The 13,059-nt window shown below is 43.8% G+C and overlaps 1 protein-coding gene across 3 annotated transcripts in view; it reads left to right on the top strand.

The window, feature by feature from the left end:
* The first annotated feature begins 9,727 nt into the window (after nt 1–9,727).
* Nucleotides 9,728–13,059, top strand: part of PPIG (peptidylprolyl isomerase G) — a 57,467-nt gene continuing 54,135 nt past the window's right edge. Inside the window, exon 1 of one of the 3 annotated variants that reach the window (XM_032755453.2) lies at nt 9,728–9,867. The gene's annotated coding sequence lies outside the window, so the exon portion shown is untranslated. Of the gene's footprint in view, nt 9,868–9,977; nt 10,277–13,059 lie in introns of those variants that run through there. The other 2 variants (XM_058441297.1, XM_032755455.2) reach the window with 2 other exon arrangements.

Below are 13,059 nucleotides of genomic sequence, written 5' to 3'. Positions count from 1 at the left end.
CCCGGCAGGCGCAGCGTGCACTGCGGAAGTCACGCACTACATATCCCAGGGTGGGTCGCGGCAAGGTGGGTGAAATGGACGTCGCTCACGCATTTTGGGGGAATTCTGGGCATTGTAGTTCCTCATTGAGGGAGGCTCTAGCGCAGTACATGGCTTAAGCTGTTGAAGAAAATATAGGTCGTTTAGGTGATTCTCTACTATCTGAGGTTTTTCTCTTAGTCCTTGGAAGTCTACTACTTTTATAATATACACAACAATATACTTAGGAAAATGAAATTTAAAAATGTAAACATGGAAAAGGCACGTACAGATTTTTATTATTTTTTAGCGTATACGAAATAACTGTCGAGTAGCTTTGAAAGTATGCAAACTCTTACTCTCAGTTTCTGCACTTATGTGGTGGATAAGCACCAGTTCTCAGACCATATTTTTTTTTACTTACCATGATATTTTAATAGTCCCAAGATTTGACACTTCTTTGACACAAAAAAAAAACCACTAATAAATAACCAAAGTAGAATGCTTACCAAAGTTACAACAGACATAATTTTCAGCTGATAATCACTACAACAAAGTAAGGCTCTAAAGGTACCAAACTGATATTTGTTGGAAATGCCGTGCAACTTTCTTATTGTGTGGGTTACAGAGGAGGCTCTTGGTTTATGTGGTCACGGTTATTGTCATAAAACCAGTTTTAGCACAATTTTCTTTTCTTTTTTGAGAAAGGGTCTCACTCTGTCTCCCAGGTTGGAGTGCAGTAGTGCAATCTCGGCTCACTAAAACCTTCGCCTCTTGGGTATAAGCGATTCTCCTGCCTCAACCTCCCGAGTAGCTGGGACTACAGGTGCACACCACCATGGCTGACTAAGTTTTTGTAGTTTTGGTAGCAACAGGGTTTCCCCACATTGCCCAGGGTGGTCTCGAACTCCTGGGCCCAAGCAATCCACCCACCTCAGCCTCCCAAAGTGCTTGGGATTAGAGGCATGAGCCACCTTGCCCAGCCTAAATTTTCAATAGTTCTAACAGTCTATGCAAAATGTTGAGGCATGCCTACACTGGAAAAAAATTAAAACTTGAAGACTTCCTTCTAGAATGTCCAGTAACCAATATATATTTATTCTGACATTTCTGAAAACAGAGCAAAATGAAATTGAATAGGTGCTGGCACTCATCTGATGTATCAGGTTTACTTTATGACTGACTAGTCTTAATACTCCTAGATTTTGGGGTGTATAGGCAGCAGAATATTTTAAATTTGTTCAAGTAGGATATGGGAAAAATTAGAGTCAAATTAGAATACATTTTTTTGTCTACTGTCAGTAACCTTCAATTAACCATGCAGACATAGGGAATTAATGGTTAAGCCGTCAAAACAAAAATAGTTTTTTGTTTGTTTGTTTGTTTTTTCGAGATGGAGTCTCAGTCTGTCACCCAGCCTGGAGGGCAGTGGCCCAATCTCAGCACACTGCAATCTCCACCTCCTGGGTTCAAGCAGTTCTTCTGCCTTAGCCTCCCAAGAAGCTGCGACCACAGGCATGTACCACCATGCCCAGCTAATTTTTGTATTTTTAATAGAGGTGTTTCACCATGTTGGTCAAGCTGGTCTCAAACTCCTGACCTCAGGTGATCCCCCAGCCTTGGCCTCTCAAAGTGCTGGGATGACAGGCGTGAGCCACTGCAACTGGCCTGATTGGATTTCTTCATTAAAAACTTGATTGGTCATTTGACTTCCTTTATCACGAGCCTGCTAAGACATACACAGAGTCTCTGATAGCTGGGTCTTAAAAAAAAAAAAAAAAGAAAAAAGAAAAAAAGAAAAGTTAACTTTCGTTTCAAGTCTTGTAAAATTTCCTAGCTTTCTTAGGTTGCCAAAATTTACATTGGGGAATATGGTCTACTTCACTTTTTGGTTTGGAGATGAACATTTACTCATTAAAAAATTGTTTCCCTCAACCAAAGAGCCGTGGTTTTGAGATCTGATACCAATGATGTCCTCGTGAGTTTTATTGCTCTTTTTCTCAAGTTTTTTTCTCAATTACAAGTACAACCAATCCCATGGCTTGCTTGGTGATTTGTAGCATCTCTGCAGTGCACCAACGGGTATTTTTTCCATCATCTTCGGAATTGCGAATTATAGATCTCAGTGTGTGGAAATAGCTACTTGCTTCTTTATGTCTGCAGTGCAATAGCAAGAGCAATAGGTTCAGGACCTATTCCTATGTTTTCTAGGTCTTCTAGACTTAGCCACTGATATTGGTTTACTTTATCAACTCCATCGTCTTAAGAGGTCACAAAGTAGGCAGAGTTAGAAAGCAGCAACAGCACATCACATCTCTGTGAGTAGCACCAAGGAGGGTGCACTCTGAAATCTGTTGCTTTAGCCAAGCCATAAAAATTACAACACAGGCTGGGTGTGGCAGCTCACGACTGTAATCCCAGCACTTTGGGAGGCTGAGGTGGGTGGATCACGTGGTCAGGAGTTCGAGACCAGCCTGGCCAATACGGTGAAACCCCATCTCCACTAAAAAAAAAAAAAAAAAAAAATTAGCCGGGCATGGTAGTGCATGCCTGAAGTCCCAGCTACTCGGGAGGCTGAGGCAGAAGAATCACTTGAATCTGGGAGGCGGAGGTTGCAGTGAGCCGAGATTGCGCCACTGCACTCCAGCCTGGGTGACAGAGCAAGACTCTGTCTCAACAACGACAACAAAAATATTACACCACAATACACTTTAATATGAAATAAATTCTACTCCTACTAATTAGTGTTACTTTCATCTTAGCTTCCAATTTTGGCATTACTATTTACATCAGCCAGGCCAGGAACCGTGGCTCACGCCTGTAATCCCAGCACTTTGGGAGGCCGAAGCAGGCAGATCACCTGAAGTCACGAGTTCTAGACCAGCCTGGCCAACATGGCAAAACCCTGTCTCTACTGAAAAAGAAAAAAATTAGCCGGGAGTGGTGGCACGCACCTGTAGTCCCAGCTACTTGAGAGGCTGAGGCAGGAGAATCGCTTGAACCTGGGAGGTGGAGGTTGCAGTGAGCTGAGATTGCACCACTGCACTTCAGCCTGGGCAACAGAGTGAGACCCTGTTTCAAAAAAAAAAAATTACATCAGTCAAACATGACCCTTAGTCAAAAATATGTCATTAACAAAAAGCACTTGGCACTTAACAGATGGTTGAAAAATGTCACCCTCCCCACCCTCATTTTTTCTAAAATCTTAGCCACAGTAAATACTTAATTGTCCTCCCCATCCACCTTTCAGGGGGTGGGAGGTAAATCACATTTAATGTAAACAAGAGACAAAAAGAAAAACCCTTTTGGTACTTGCCTACCCCCCATGTTTGCCACTCCAAAGGAAAAGCTGCTCTATTCAGTTTTGTTTTCCCACCACTGAGGCAAGCCCTCCTTCCACACTATGAAGACATAAATTACCAACACCAGGTGAAGCCTGACCACTGCAATAATGGTCACTAAAAGGCACTGTCTTCACGGAACATTAACATCAGACTTTGGAGAAATAATCTACAGGAAAAATGTAACCCCACAGAAACATTAACCATAAACCCCGCAAAAAGGAAAAAAATCTTGAAAGTCATGGCCAGGACACCGACAGAGTTGGGCTCCATGGCGGCGACTGCATGATTGGCAGAGCCTGTGGGAGTCCACCATTGTCAGTCAGTCTGTCCAGTGGTCCATGCCTCAGAGCTCAGACAACCACCTGCACCCAACCTCATGCCTGTAGCAAATGATGCCAATGCAGCAAATGCAATTGGGCAGCTGGGACATGTCTAGCTTCTGGATGCTCACTTCCTGACAGCTGGCGGCCCCCACTTTTTTTTTTTTTAAACAGCTTTACTGAGATTTAATTTACATCCCATAAAATTCACCCATTTAAAGTGTACAATTCAATGGCTTTTTAGTATTCACAGAGTTGAGAAATTATCGCTCACATTTAGAACATTTTCGTAACTCCAAAAAGAAACCCTGTAACCATTAGCAGTCACTCCCCATGTCTCCCTCACCCCCTCCTGTCCTCCAATACTCTAGACAACCACTAATCCCAGACAATAATTTTGTACAGCACTGATTTGGGTTGCTTGGAACTAGATCAACTGATAATAGATCTGAGATGAAGGTAATCTGAATGCACAGCATAGAAGGGGTTTTCAAACAAATGTGAGAAAAACATAGAGATGAAACAGCATGATCTGAGTCATTGCCTTCCGGTCAAAAAACACCAGGAACACATATAGTTAAACAAAGTTGGGTTTATTGACTGGTTGCAATGAAGTAGGCTGTACCCTAAGAGGTGTCTCCATAAGAAGGTGTTAGAAAGATGTCATTATAGCATTTAGTCTTGGCCAGGCACAGTGGCTTACACCCGTAATCCCAGCACTTTGGGAGACTGAGACAGGCAGATCACTTGAGGTCAGGAGTTCGAGACCACCTTGGCCAACATGGTGAAACCCCATCTCTACCAAAAATACAAAAATTAGCCGAGCATGGAGGCACATCCTTATAATCCCAGCTACTTGGGAGGCTGAGGTGGGAGGATCACTTGAACCCGGGAGGCAGAGGTTGCAATGAGCCAAGATTGCACCACTGCACTCCAGCCTAGGAAACAGAGTGAGACTGTCCTGAAAAAACAAAAGTTTTTTTTAGCTTTGTGTTAAGGGATTTTGGAGAGCTTTAGAGTGGTTTCTCTAGATTGGATGCTGTGAGTAAGCAAGGGTAATTCCATTTTAATAATCTTGATCTAGAAGGCAGGAAGAATGAACTGAGGTTAAAGCTGTAATTGATAAAGAAACAGCAGCCATTCATACTAGCAAGGATAGATGGATATTTCATGTTTTTTTTGTTTTGTTTTGTTTTTGAGACAGAGTCTCACTCTGTCGCCAAGGCTGGAGTGCAGTGGCGCAATCTCAGCTCAATGCAAGCTCTGCCTCCCAGGTTCACGCCATTCTCCTGCCTCAGCCTCCCAAGTAGCTGGGACTACAGGCGCCCGTCACCACACCTGGCTAATTTTTTGTATTTTTAGTAGAGACAGGGTTTCACCGTGTTAGCCAGGATGGTCTCGATCTCCTGACCTTGTGATCTGCCCGCCTTGGCCTCCCAAAGTGCTGGGATTACAGGCGTGAGCCACCGTGCCCGGCCGATGTTTGGTCATTTTTATAGTTCGTACAGTGTTCTTGTTTTTGTCTGAAACAAGATTATGGAAGTGTCTGGTTTTTTCTTTGATCCATCACAATCAGAGAATGGCACGCTTTAAAAAAAAACTAAACACACTATTGGTGATACAGCAGACAACTATTAATAGAACAAACAATAGCTTGTTGTTGATCAATGGGTAGAAACAAAAAGTTTTATTACTCTAAAGTAAAAGTCACAGGTAAAGTAAAGGTTAATTGCAGTAGCCCAGCCAACCTACCTCCCTTCTTCTGGTATCAAATCCCATTCCTCATACTACGATGACTGAAATGATCCAGGCTAGGCCAAATCTAATACTTTAGGCCCACAGCCTATTAGATTGGTAGTGGTATCTGGTGTAACACATAAAGACAAACATCACTGATTTAACGCACAAAATTTGATTTATCAGTCATACCACATTCCAATGTGGATATCCCTAGTCAGTGGAAGAGGACTTTTCTCCAAACAGAGATTCAGGGAAGTAGACCTCTTCCATAGGCCCTTCCCCAGGGCCTTAGAACATTCTGGTTCAGCTGACAAAACAGGAAGAGAGGGAATGGAGAAGGCACAGCACTTCACAAACATTTTGGCCTGGATGTCCGCTCACTTTCCACTGACACAAAGTATTTTTTATTTTATTTTATTTTATTTTATTTTATTTTATTTTTATTTATTTTGAGACGGAGTCTTGCTCTGTCACCCAGGCTAGAGTGCAGTGGTGCAATCTTGGCTCACTGCAACCTCCACCTCCTGGGTTCAAGCGATTCTCCTGCCTCAGCCTCCCGAGTAGCTGGGATTACAGGTGCCCACCACTGTGCCCAGCTAATTTTTGTATTTTTAGTAGAGCTGGGGTTTCACCATCTTGGCCAGGCTGGTCTCAAACTTCTGACCTCGTGATCCACCCACCTCAGTCTCCAAAAGTGCTGGGATTACAGGCATGAGCCACCACGCCCAGCCCCAAAAAGTATTTTTAAATCCTTACCTATGGGATAATAAATGTTGTTTCAAGTCACTAAGATACAAGGGGACAGCTAAAAAATGTATTTCTTATCAGGACACTTTCCAGTGACACCCCTTACTATGTAAGTGGGAGTACAAATTTTGGAGCTGTTACTGCTATCCTAATAAAATACTTCTCTGGCATTTGATGATTTGGGCTGGCAGAAACTCAGATCCTTACGATGTGAGGTCATCACTGGGTGAGGTGGTACATACCTGTAGTCCCAGCTACTCTGGAGACTAATGTGGGAAAATCTCTTGACTGCAGGAGTTCAAGTCCATCCTGAGCAACATAGTGAGACCCTGACTCTAAAAAGAAAAAGAAAAAAAAATGAAGCTATGTAGAATTAGACAAGTGAAAAGTTCCATGATAATCAGTCTATTCTTTCTTCTCTTTTTTTTTTTTTTTTTTTTTTGAGACGGAGTCTCGCTCTGTCACCCAGGCTGGAGTGCAGTGGCGCGATCTCGGCTCACTGCAAGCTCCGCCTCCCGGGTTCACGCCATTCTCCTGCCTCAGCCTCTCCAAGTAGCTGGGACTACAGGCGCCCGCCACCACGCCTGGCTAATTTTTTTGTATTTTTAGTAGAGACGGGGTTTCACCATGGTCTCGATCTCCTGACCTCGTGATCCGCCCGCCTCGGCCTCCCAAAGTGCTGAGATTACAAGCGTGAGCCACCACGCCCAGCGTATTCTTTCTTCTCTGTGTTAGTTATCCCTTGCTGTGTGACAAAATCATCCCAAAACTTAGTGGCTTAAACAACACTTATTTATATATACATACACTTATTTATACATATATACACGTATATACACACACACATACATATATATGTGTGTATATATATGTATATATACACGTATATAGTATATGTATACATACACACACTAGGATAATAAATATATATATGCCGGGCACGGTGGCTCAAGCCTGTAATCCCAGCACTTTGGGAGGCTGAGGCGGGCGGATCACGAGGTCAGGAGATCGAGACCATCCTGGCTAACACGGTGAAACCCCGTCTCTACTAAAAATACAAAAAATTAGCCGGGCGTGTTGGCGGGGGCCTGTAGTCCCAGCTACTCGGGAGGCTGAGGCAGGAGAATGGCGTGAACCCGGGAGGCGGAGCTTGCAGTGAGCCGAGATCGCGCCACTGCACTCCAGCCTGGGCGACAGAGCGAGACTCTGTCTAAAAAAAAAAAAAAAAAACAATAAATATATATATATATAAAAGGAAACTACAGGATAATAAATGTTGTTTATTATATATACTACACATACAGTATCCTTCCATTTATTTATTTTTATTTAACTTTTAAGTTGTCGGGTACATGTGCAGGTTTGTTACAGAGGTAAACTTGTGTAATGGGGGTTTGTTGTACAGAATATTTCATCACCCAGGTATTAAGTCTAGGACCCATTAGTTATTTTTCCTGATCCTTTCCCTCTTCCCACTGTCTACACTCCGATAGGCCCCAGTGTGTATCGTGCCCCTCTATGTCTTCATATGTTCTCATCATTTAGCTCCCACTTGTAAGTGAGAACATGCAGTACTTGGTTTTCTGTTTCTGCATTAGTTTGCTAAGGATAATGGTCTCCAGCTCCATCCATGTTCCTGCAAAAGGCATGAGATCATTCTTTTTCATGGCTGCCTAGTATTCCATGCTGTATATGTACCACATTTTCTTTTTTCTTTTTTTTTGTTTTTGAGACGGAGTCTCACTTTTTCACCTAGGCTGAAGTGCAGTTGCGCAATCTCGGCTCACTGCAAGCTCCGCTTCCCGAGTTCACGCCATTCTCCTGCCTCAGCCTCTCCGAGTAGCTGGGACTACAGGCACCCGCCACCACACCCGGCTAATTTTTTTGTATTTTTAGTAGAGATGGGGTTTCACCGTGGTCTCGATCTCCTGACCTCGTGATCCACCTGCCTCGGCCTCCCAAAGTGCTGGGATTACAAGCGTGAGCCACCGCGCCCAGCCATGTACCTCATTTTCTTTATCAAGTCTACCATTGATGGACATTTAGGTTGATTCCATGTCTTTGCTATTGTGAATAGTGTGGCAATGAACATACATATGTGTATGTCTTTATAACAGAACAACTTATATTCCTTTGGGTATATACTCAGTAATGGGATTGCTGGGTCAAATGGTATTTCTGCCTCTAGGTTTTTGAGGAATCACCACACTGTCTTCCACAATAGTTGAATTCATTTAAACTCCCACCAGCACTGTAAAATGTTCCTTTTTCTCCACAACCTCACCAGCACCTGTTATTTTTTGACTTTTTAATAATAGCCATTCTGACTGGTATGAGACAATATCTCACTGCGGTTTTGATTTGCATTTTTCTGATGATTGGTGGTGTTGAGCTTTTTCATTATGATTGTTGGCTGCATGTATGTCTTCTTTTGAAAAGCGTTGGCTGGGCATGGTGGCTCACGCCTGTAATCCCAGCACTTTGGGAGGTCAAGGAGGGTGGATCACCTGAGGTCGGGAGTTTGAGACCAGCCTGACCTACATGGAGAAACTCTGTCTCTACTAAAAATACAAAAAATTAGCTGGGCCCGTCTGTGGCCCAGGGGTTGGGGACCCGTTTTAAGGTATTGCAGAATTGTTCCCCCCACACATAGCAAAGTGTAAATCCGTTTAATCTCTGAACTGTCTAAAGATGAATATGCCGCTGCTCTCCTGCAATAAAGGGCAATGACTTAAAAGGGGTGGGGGTGGAGAGGCAGAAATGTCCTCTGTTTTACTGCTATGTAAAACTGGTCAAGCCCCTTAGATGCACCACCACATGCCTAACTGTTGTTGATAATTAATTTACCTGATGCAAATGAGTGAAAAATTTAAATGATCATAATTTACGTTGCCTTTAAACGACAGAACAATTTAAGTTCTCTAGTTAGCTAGTTCCTTTAAAACACACCCCACATCCCTACCAGAATCACTACCCATCCCCCCACCCAAACAGCAATGGTTATTTATTTCTAACATAATCCGGGGACCCTTGCCCCTTAAAATAATTAAATAATATATGCTGTATTTTCTCTAGAAGGCACTAGATTTGGCATCAAAAGACTTGCTTTGGTATTCAAGAACAGTGTGTTTGAGGAGGAGGCATTTATCTTCCCTGAGCCTCAATTTCTTTATCTGTAAAACAACAAAGAACATCAAAGCTCTTTGTAATTTCTTCCTCTTTCCTCAAATAACACTTTGCTCATTACTGCGTTTTTAGAACTTATATCCTAGCGTTAAGTGGAAGCTTAACCGGAAGCTCCATGAAGGTAGGCCTTCCTTTCTGATAACCTAGCGTAAGATCAATAAATGTTTATTAAATGAAGCACTTTACTTTACGAAGGATACGGCGTTTTAACGGTTACAAGCGTTCCCAGTCAACGCATCCAGAAAGCATTACGCTGCCTATAAACTACGAATTTAAAAGGAACCCAAATCCTAGAAGTCCTAGGAGGGCGTGGTGACGCAAGCAAGTGAACGCTGGCCGATGCTGACAACCCACTCCTGACGCGCTTCCGGTGCGACGCTGTCCCTCCACGCCAGGACTGAGTTGTGGGGGAGGGAGGCGGTTAGCGGGCTTTAGCGCCTTTTCTGGCGGCGGTAGATTTGAAGCGCTTCAAAGGACCGGACCCAGAGAAGAGGAAAACTCTACCGGTGCAGGTAAGTGGTGTGAGGCTTATGTTGTTCTGGCGGCGTCATTTCAGCAGTCCCTGGGTACGAAAGCGGGAAGGGCCTGGGGAGAGGGGCGGAGCCGGCGCGGCTGACCGGGTTGGGTTAACCGTCTCTCCCTCGAGGTATCGGGGCTGCTTGGGCCCAGAGGAGGTCCCTGAGGACCGCAGCAGTGCCTTTGCCGCTGTTGCAGTAGGAGAAGGCTTGCAGTCGAGACCCGGGGCCTGGGGACGGTCCTTCCTCTGCCAGCCCCCGCCCTCCCTACTCAGGCACACACCTCCCTCACTGACGCATTTTGCCGCACAAGCTGTAACATGGCGGCAGCGACTGCGGCCTGAACTCTAGGGAGCCAGGTTGATTTTTAAAGCTTCAAAATCCTAAGACTGAGCACTGTTGCGGGGTAGGTGGCGGGACTGGTGGGGAAGGGGGAGACAGCCTGACGTCCTGTCAGGCTAGGGTTGGAGAGTGGCGGGCGAAGAGCCTGAATCATAGGGATTAAAATTAAAGACTAGCTTTCCTCCTCTTTCGACCTTTTCCTCTCACAGCACACTGGCTGTCGTGCAGTTAAGTGGCAGAGGCCACTTTGTTAAGCATTTTTCTAAAACTCAAGTCCAGGGTCTTGAGCTCTCGCGAAGTTCTCCCGTGTTTCGGAGGAGCTGTGAGCTGCGCAGTCCTTTTAGGAGGAGATAATTACTCTTTAGGAGGAAGATGATGATTTCGGAGCTCAGTATGCCTGAAGGGGAAGTATGCTAATTTGGCTCTTGGTTAGTCTTTTTTTTTTTTTTTCTTTTTGAGACGGAGTCTTGCTCTGTCGCCTAGGCTAGAGTGCAGTGGCGCGATCTTGGCTCACTGCAACCTCCGCCTCCCGGGTTCAAGTGATTCTTCTGCCTCAGCCTCCCAAGTAGCTGGGACTACAGGCACGTGCCACCATGCCCGGCTAATTTTTTGTGTTTTTAGTAGAGACGGGTTTTCACCGTGTTAGCCAGGATGGTCGATCTCCTGACCTCGAGATCCGCCCACCTCGGCCTCCCAAAGTGTTGGGATTACAGGCGAGAGCCACCGCGCCCGGCCAGCTCATGTTTAGTCTTAAGGAGCAAAGTCTAGATGTGCTGGCAAGGAGTATGCACAATCGTTTTGAAAATGCTATAAAAGCACCATTTTGTGCGTTGATTTTAATTTCTTCCCACGATAGCCCTTTCTGTGTGTAACCAACATTTTGCGGTAGTGAACACAAATACAAAAGTATTTGCTTTTATAGTTTGGTACTAACATAGTTGTCCAAAGAACAATTAGATGTTTTAGAAATTAGGGGGACCTGATATTAACTTTCAGTAGCTAAAACCAGGAAAAAAAAGACTGAGTGTGTGTGTGTCGGTCACACACATGTTTTTGTCTGTGTATTCCCATTTGGTAACAGGATGGCCGGTAATTGCTACTTCGTAACAATGACGGGTGGGGGGGTGAACATTTTATAAATTTTGAAATCGTGCTATAAAATCCAGAAAAGATACATTTAGAATGGCTGCTTCTCTCATGTTTTTAATATATCCTGAAAATTTACCCGTTTTAGCACTCCCCTTTTTTTTTACGTTAACCAATTGGGACGGAATTATTTCTGTAACAAATTACATGGTTCTGTGACTTAAACAAGAGTTCATTGTACGTTGTTTCACTATTTCTTTATGATTCAGAATTATTGATGCTCTGAGATCCTATAGGGTCTTGTAGTAGGATTCTGCGCACTTGAATTGTTGGTTTCCTTTTTAAGGCTTTTCTCTTCTCTGCAGGCAGTTGTCAGGGTTGCCTTCCCCTGCTGTCAGCAGTGTATAAGTATGTAAACTTCTTAGGTTAGAAAAATTTGGACTTTCTGGCCCAATCATCTTTCTGAGCTTCAGTTTCTTCACCTACCTGCAAAATGACATTTTGATCTCCACCTTCCATCAACTATGGGCTTGAAAATTAAATACTCAGCTTTGTTAAAATTGTGCGTGAAATTGGCTTTCATTAACTCAGTGGTTCCTTTATGGGTGAAGAGTGTTCATTACATTTATTTTTAACCATATAGTCGATGTACTGTGGTGCTTATTATTGTGGTCTTGCAGTATTGGTGACTTCTACATATTTTTGATATTTTGCCTTAAATTAGATTTTCTGTGAGGCAGCATTCTTTTCTTTATACAAAGGGAAAGTGGATGCCATTCCTAATAAAGTACTTGTATTAGGACACTATCTTGGGTTAATTCTTTAAATAATAGTTGCCCCTTTTAGTTAGGCTTTTTTCCTTCTTATTAGTTTATAGGGTATTTAAACATAATTATAAAGTATTGTCTATTTTTAGAATCCCAGTGTACTAAGATGTCATGAAGGAATACATAGATAATTAATGCAAGTGACCTGAAGAGTTTGTTGCAAGTATTTCTGTTGCATTGTGGCATTGCACGCTTTTTGCTTTTATTTATTTATTTATTTATTTTTCAGACAGAGTCTTGCTCTGTCGCCCAGGCTGTAGTGCAGTGGCATGATCTCAGCTCACTGCAACCTCCGCCTCCTGAGCTGAAGCGATTCTCGCTCCTCAGCCTCCCTAGTAGCTGGGAGTACAGGCGCCCACCACCACACCGGGTAATTTTTATATTTTTAGTAGAGAAGGGGTTTCACCATGTTGGCTACGCTGGTCTCAAATTCCTGACCTCAAGTAATCCATCCGCCTCCACCTCCCAAAGTGCTGGGATTATAGGCGTGAGCCACTGTGCACTGTGCCCAGCCTGCCTTTTGCTTTTTTTTTTTTTTTTTGAGACAAGAGTCTCGCTCTCTTGCCCAGACTGGAGTGCAGTGGCATGATCTGGGCTCACTGCAACCTCCGCCTCCCGGGTTCAAGTGGTTCTTCTGCTTCAGCCTCCTGAGTAGCTGGGATTACAGGCATGTGCCACCACACCCAGCTAATTTTTGTGTTTTTTATAGAGATAGGGTTTCACCATGTTGGTTAGGCTGGTCCCAAACTCCTGACCTCATGATCTGCCTGCCTTGGCCTCCCAAAGTGCTGGTATTACAGGTGTGAGCCACCGTGCCCAGCCCTTTTTGCTTTTAATGTTAGGACTAAACTTCAAGTTTCATGTTGCTTAAGTGTCGGTGAGTTTCCCTGGTTTAATGCATAAATGGTCACCATAAGAACTCGGTATTTTTATT

The sequence above is a fragment of the Hylobates moloch genome, unplaced genomic scaffold (assembly GCF_009828535.3).
Source record: "Hylobates moloch isolate HMO894 unplaced genomic scaffold, HMol_V3 SCAFFOLD_1, whole genome shotgun sequence".
NCBI lineage: Eukaryota > Metazoa > Chordata > Mammalia > Primates > Hylobatidae > Hylobates > Hylobates moloch.
This window is presented reverse-complemented; position numbering and strand designations above follow the sequence as displayed.